Raw genomic sequence first — 7,352 nt, forward strand, 5'->3', positions numbered from 1 at the left:
TCTTGTGGCTTAGGTGCGACAAGTATTGGAGTGGAGGACAGGTATCTCTTCAAGTCCTGCAGCGCAGCCTTCGCCTCCGGAGTCCATTTCATTGGACCTGCCTTTTTCAATATTTGAAAAATGGCAGGGCGCGCTCAGCAGAGCGAGAGATAAACCTGCTGAGAGCAGCCACGCAACCGGCAAGCCTTCGTACATCCTTGACGCGCTTTGGTGCTTCAATCTGCTCGATGGCCTTGATCTTGTCGGGATTGGCTTCAATTCCCCGCTGAGACACGAAGAACCCGAGAAGCTTGCTGGAAGGGACTCCAAACACGCACTTCTCGGGGTTAAGCTTGAGGTTGATCTTGCGCAGATTTGCAAAGGTTTCGTCTAAATCTTGAATCAGAGTAGCCTTGTCCTTGCTCTTGACCACTATATCATCCATGTAGGCTTCCACATTTCTGTGTATCTGGGGCTCAAAAGCGACATGGACTACCCTTGCAAATGTTGAACCAGCATTCTTTAACCCGAAGGGCATCCGTATGAAACAGTATGTGCCACATGGGGTGATAAATGCGGTCTTCTCCTCATCTTCTTCTGCCATGAAGATCTGATGGTATCCTGAGTATGCTTCAAGAAATGAAAGCAAATCACATCCGGCTGTGGAGTCAACAATCTGGTCTATGCGCGGCAAGGGAAATGGGTCCTTGGGACAAGCTTTATTGACATCGGTAAAGTCTATACAAAGTCTCCATTTTCCGTTGGCCTTGCGCACGACTACAGGATTGGCCAACCACGTGGGATGGAGTACTCCTCTGACAAGGCCTGCTGCTTCTAACTTCTTGATTTCTTCTGCAATGAACTCTTGGCGCTCCACTGCTTGTTTCCTGACTTTCTGCTTGACGGGCCGTGAATGAGGACAGACAGCAAGATGGTGCTCAATTACTTTCCTGGGAACACCGGGGATGTCAGACAGTTGCCATGCAAACACGTCGACGTTCGCCCGCAGGAAAGCAACGAGTGCGCTTTCCTATTTAGGGTCAAGAGTGGCACTGATGGTGAAGGTACCACCAGTGCCGTCCTCCTTGGCGGACACCTTCTTGGTCTCTGGTGGAGCTGCCGTCGTCTTCTTACACTTGCCGGTGGAGCTCGATGGTGCGTCCTCGACGGTAGCGCAGCACTCCGAAGAGGTGCGCTTGCCGGAGTGGGCATCAGAGCTCTTGCCGGACTTGGTCTTCTTCTTCCCCGATGTCGGGGAAACTGATCAACGAACACCTATGGGACCGGCGGACCGAGCCCCTTTCGGTTCGGCGGGGGGCGAAGGTCGCACGAAGAGCAGATCGAGGCGAAGCACACGAGCAGTTTACCTAGCTTTGGAGCTCTCCGGAGAGATAATACTCCTACTGCTGCATCTATGTGTATATTGAGTTCTTGCTCAGGAGCGATCAGTGCTACGAAACCGAGCGTGAGAGTGTTCCTAGCTTCGAATGGGTCGAACCCCCTCTACGTTGCACATGGGCCTCCTTTTATATGCTCAAAGGGTCACCGACAGGTGGCAACGCAGACAAAGGGCAAAAACGGAAAAAGAGATGCGGTAGGTACAACTACCTATACTGTAGATACAGTGTATCACACCTAACTCTAATGGCAGGGGACAAGGGCACTAAATGCCCGTCTGTGTCGCCCAAACATTGCAGAAAGAGACCGTCAGGGACGCCACCGATCGCCATGATGGCCTTCTTGTCAGCGCCGCTTGCCACCGTGCACCCCTGGCTGCACAGCCTCTCGCCACACGCGCCTGGAAGGGCCCCAGGGCGACACATGGGTGGATGTGCAGGAGCGTGGGTGCGGAGTGGCCGCTTGTCGCGGCAAGTGCCTTGCCGCGGTCGTTGTCTTGTCGGGCCCGGGAGCTTGTCGCTCACCAAGCCTTGCCGGGACGCGTGGCGCGTCGTGGCAAGCTTTCTTGGGATGCCTTGGTTGGCCTTCCCGGCAAGCTCCTCTTGACGGCGCCTTGTCTTCTTGGCTTGAATACTTTGTTCTTGAATGGCTTCCCGGCAAGCTCCTCTTGCCGGGGTCTTGTCTCTTAAGGAGCCACGGAGGATCTTGGCAGTCGCCTGGCAAGCCTTGCCGCGGGGTGCTACGACTGCCCGTGCACGAGTTCGGGATATTAGGGTACCCCTACTCTAGGACACCGACAATCTCTATTTTAAAATCAAGCTCTGGTACCTCTACAAATCCCTGCTTCCCTCTGCGAAGGGCCTATCTATTTACTTTTATGTTGAGTCATCACCTTCTTACTAAAAAGCACCCGCTGGAGAGCACACTGTCATTTGCTTTCATTACTATTGGTTTATATTGGGTATGACTTGACTGGATCTCTTTTTACCATGAATTACAATGTCTAGTCAGTCCTTGATCTTTAAAGGTGCTCTGCATTTATGTTTTGCGGTCTCAGAAAGGGCTAGCGAGATACCATTTTGTTATATCATGTTATGATTGTATTCAGAAAGTGTTGTCATCCGAGTTTTATTATTATGGCTTGCTAGCTGATTATGCCATTGATATGAGTAATTGTGAGACCGAGGTGTTATTGTGAGTATGGTTAGTTTACAATATTTGCTGAAACCTGAATGCTGGCTTTGCATGTTTACAACAACAAGAGCAAACAAAGTTTGTAAAATTTTTTCTTTATCACTTTCAGTTTATAAACTGAATTGCTTGAGGACAAGCAAATGTTTAAGCTTGGGGGACTTGATACGTCTCCAACGTATCTACTTTTCCAAACACTTTTGCCCTTGTTTTGGACTCTAACTTGCATGATTTGAATGAAACTAAGCCGGACTGACACTGTTTTCAGCAGAACTGCCATGATGTTGTTTTATGTGTAGAAAACAAAAGTTCTCGGAATGTCCTAAAAATCCACGGAGGCAAGTTTTGAAAAATATAAAAAATACTGGCGAAAGAATCAAGACTAGGGGGCACACACCCTGTCCATGAGGGTGGGGGGCGCGCCCACCCCCTCGGCGCGCCCCCTGTCTCATGGGCCCCCAGACGCTCCACCGACCTCAACTCCAACTCCATATATTCCGTTTCGCGGAGAAAAAAATCAGAGAGAAAGTTTTACGATACGGAGCCGCCGCCAAGCCCTAATCTCTCTCGGGAGGGCTGATCTGGAGTTCGTTCGGGGCTCCGGAGAGGGGGATTCGTCGCTCTCGTCATCATCAACCATCCTCCATCACCAATTTCATGATGCTCACCGCTGTGCGTGAGTAATTCCATCGTAGGCTTGCTGGACGGTGATGGGTTGGATGAGCTTTACCATGTAATCAAGTTAGTTTTGTTAGGGTTTGATCCCTAGTATCCACTATGTTCTGAGATTGATGTTTCTATGACTTTGCTATGCTTAATGCTTGTCACTAGGGCTCGAGTGCCATGATTTCAGATCTGAACCTATTATGTTTTCATGAATATATGTGTGTTCTTGATCCTATCTTGCAAGTCTATAGTCACCTATTATGTGTTATGATCCGACAACCCCGGAGTGACAATAATCGGGATACTTCTCGGTGATGACCATAGTTTGAGGAGTTCATGTATTCACTATGTGCTTTGTTCCGGTTCTCTATTAAAAGGAGGCCTTAATATCCCTTAGTTTCTGCTAGGACTCCGCTGCCACGGGAGGGTAGGACAAAAGATGTCATGCAAGTTCTTTTCCATAAGCACGTATGACTATTTACGGAATACATGCCTACATTACATTGATGAACTGGAGCTAGTTCTGTGTCACCCTATGTTATAGCTATTACATGAGGAATCGCATCCGACATAATTATCCATCACTGATCCAATGCCTACGAGCGTTTCACATCTTGTGCTTCGCTTATTTACTTTTTGTTGCTACTGTTACAATTACCACAAAACTATTATCTTTACTTTTGCCACTGTTACCTTTGCTATCATATACTTTGCTACTAAATACTTTGCTGCAGATACTAAGTTATCCAGGTGTGGTTGACTTGAAAACTCAACTACTAATACTCAATAATATTCTTTGGCTCCCCTTGTGTCGAATCAATAAATTTGGGTTGAATACTCTACCCTCGAAAGTTGTCGCGATCCCCTACACTTGTGGGTTATCAGGGGGTTGTGCCGTGGGCCGCTGTCCGGGCTGCTCTCCACCACTAGCGGCGCCTTTGAGGTACCCGCTGGGGGCTGGCTACCCGTCGAGGCCTTGGCCCTCTTTGCTGCCCGCTGGGCTAGCGTCTCCATTTCCCTGCAAAAACAAATCAAATCAAGGAAGGCGACATGATTAGAGAGGACGGAAACGGTGAGGGGCAGGATGCTTACTCGTCCTCCACCTCCTCTTCTGCCGCCTTCCTCTTCCTCCTCGGGCTAAGGGACGAAAAGTCGAAGGCGACCTCCGTGCCGATGCTTGCGGGAGGAGGGGAATGCGGTGGAGTCCGGTAGCGTTTGGGTGAAGAAGAGGTGGTCGCTTTCTTCTTCGCCACCGCGGCCTTCTTCTTCGTCGCTATAGCCCTCGTCATGCACGCGGTCTCCCTCTGACCCCCTTGTCGCGGCTCGGCCCTCCCGGACCGGACCGGCTCGCCAGAGCTGGCCCGACGCAGGACGCGTCTTTTCTTCGTAGCCGAGGGGTCGCCGGCCTCCTGCTCCTCCTCAGATGATTGTTCCCCCATGCCCCCGGCAGGGGGGCCTCGGTGCTGGCACCGCCTGCCTCCCTGGCGGACTTCACCCACTCGGTGAGCTCCTTCTCTTCTGCAGCCCCGGCGGCCTCGTCCTCCATGCCGCCTATGTCGCCGGCCGCCCTAGAAAGGTCCGCCTCCACCACTCTAGAGGCGATGTAGTCCAGCTCCTCCTGGGTGGTGTCCTGGATGAGATAGGCGGACTGCGCCCGCCACGCCACCGCCTCGCTCTACGGCATCTCCTTCTCCTTTGTGTCCTTGGCCACGCCCTTACCCTTGCCAGATTTAGGCGCCATGGCGGCTGGGAAGAGGGCGAGGGGTCGAAAGCAGTGAGGGGCGCAGCAGCAGCGAGAAGGAGCGAGAGCTTCAGTAGGAAGAAGATGGGGACGGTGATGCCGAGATTGGGGAAAGCACAGGGGGTTAATGAGCCACGCACCTGTGGTTATTCCTTTTTATGGGGAAGGCGCGGGCCGCCTCTTTACCATTTATTTTGACGTGACGCATGCCTGCAGCAACTGCCCCACGCATGCCCCCCACGTCACTCACGACCCCCACGTCACACGTTCAACGCGGGTCGTGGGGAAGCGCAGCGGACAACCAAAAAAAGTTACTGCGGGAAAAAACCGCCCCGCCTGCCCGCGCACCATTTTGGGCCTAGCCCAACAACGCGTTGTGCTTATGTGTGTCCCAGGCCCGGGGGCTCCTGTCGGTGTACTAAAGTAGGGGCACTCCTTTGTACCCCTTACTTGTGCACGGGTAGTTAGAGCCGCGCCTGCAGCCACGCTTAGCAGGGAAGAGGGAGGAATCAAAGCCACAAGATGGTCAAAGCAACACCAGAACATTGACACAAAGAGCAAGAGAGCGAGGAGGACTCCCCAGACAATACCCTTGCCGGGGGCAGCCTTCACAGCCACGACAAGAACCTTGCCGGGGCGACTTGCCCAATGCCAGCAGAGTGCGCCACCCTTGAGCCCCAGGTTTTCCAACACCACCAACCACGTTGGGACCAAGGCTCGGGAGGCGCCTCCGTGATGGCATGCAGATCTTTGTGAAGACAAGAAACACTCAAAGTCAGATGAGGATTAGAAGACGACGAACCTCGGCGAGATCCTTGCCGAGGAAACCCACAAGACCTCCGGCAAGATCCTTGCCGGGGACGACCGCGACGCCACGACAAGACCCTTGCCAGGGCCCCGGCAAGGCCCTTACCAAGGACATCAGCGGGGCCAGAACCAGGCCCACACCCACCAAGTTTCCATCGCTGCTCCCATGCAGCTGCCAGCCCACCAGCTAGGTAGGCATCTGCGTGTCGACGTGAGGCTTCCAAGCCAACTCAGCGCATGCCTACGTGGTGGCATGCAAATCTTCATGAAGGCCCTACCACCGCGCCACCTCAGCAGCCTACCAGTCTACATGGCGCTGACCGCCTCGCTAGCCCGGGCGCGTGTCAAAGCAGGGCGAGCCGGCGGTAAAGTGAGGGGGACACCTAAGGGGCGCATTAAATGTGTCTTGTCTACACCGATGCCACATCCTGTGTGCCACTGTGGCGATCCCCCTGACTATAAAAGGAGGCCCGGGGCATCCAGGAGAAGGATTCGGACCTGGGACAAGTTACACTCATCGTAGCTAGATCAAGAACTCCAAGAACACTGATATACACACCAAAGCTGGACTAGGGTTTTACGCATCCTCGCGGCCCGAACCTGGGTAAACGACCCGGGTGCTTGTGCTGACTGCTGATCCCACTCTTCTCACGACCCCGCGCCCCACAACCGTAGTAGGGATTCCCATGATCCCATAGGTTTCGTTTCCACCGACACGCAGGCACACGCCGGATGTCCGGCTGGGTGCCGTATGTCCGGCTGTTCGCGGGGAGCCAGATGTCCGGGCTTGCGGGCGGGATGTCTGGGCTGGCGAGGTCGGCCTCGGAGCTCTCTGGATAGGGGCGCCGGATTTCCGGGCTTCTAGACGGATGTCCGGGCTATCGGGAGGCGCGGGATATCTGGGGCTGACGCCGGATGTCCGGGGCCTGTAGCTCTTCGGCCGCTGAGCTGCTACTATCATTGACACCTCCAGGGGCCGGATGTCCGGGCCAAGGGCTGGATGTCCGGGTCCTGGGAACCTTCTCCGGTTCCTCTTCCGTCGTCGCTTCCATGCTTCCTTCGCGGATGGTGTAGTTGTTCCTGGGCGCTTGCACTCCTCAACATCCGTGAAGCTCCGACAATCCATATGCAGGCACACGGGAGAAGTGTCAAGTAGGATAGCATCCTCGAAGGGGTCAAGTGAGAACGTGTAAAGGAGATGATTCACCTTTGTGTATGTGAAGTAGATGTCGCACGTGTCACTCACCGAATGGACGCTTAACATGGTGATGTCCATAGGATGCTCCGCATCAGGAGGCCTTCCCAAGGCGGTGTTCTACTATCTCGTATGTTGAATTGGTCTTCTTGATCGGCTCCTTGATCTCACAAAGAGCGGTTTCTCTGGCTTGGTCTTGCTTTGTAGATGGTGCTGGACATGTGATGCCACCACGCCTGTGTATAAGTCCGGGCAACAAACGTGAATGTTTGTTGCATCGACAGGAGCCCCCGGGCCTGGCCCATACATGTTGCCGAGCATCGTTGGGGTTGGACCCAACAAATACAGAGGTGAGTACCTGAGTCATTGCCGGAT

This window comes from Triticum dicoccoides, chromosome 5B, assembly GCF_002162155.2.
Source record: "Triticum dicoccoides isolate Atlit2015 ecotype Zavitan chromosome 5B, WEW_v2.0, whole genome shotgun sequence".
Lineage (NCBI taxonomy): Eukaryota > Viridiplantae > Streptophyta > Magnoliopsida > Poales > Poaceae > Triticum > Triticum dicoccoides.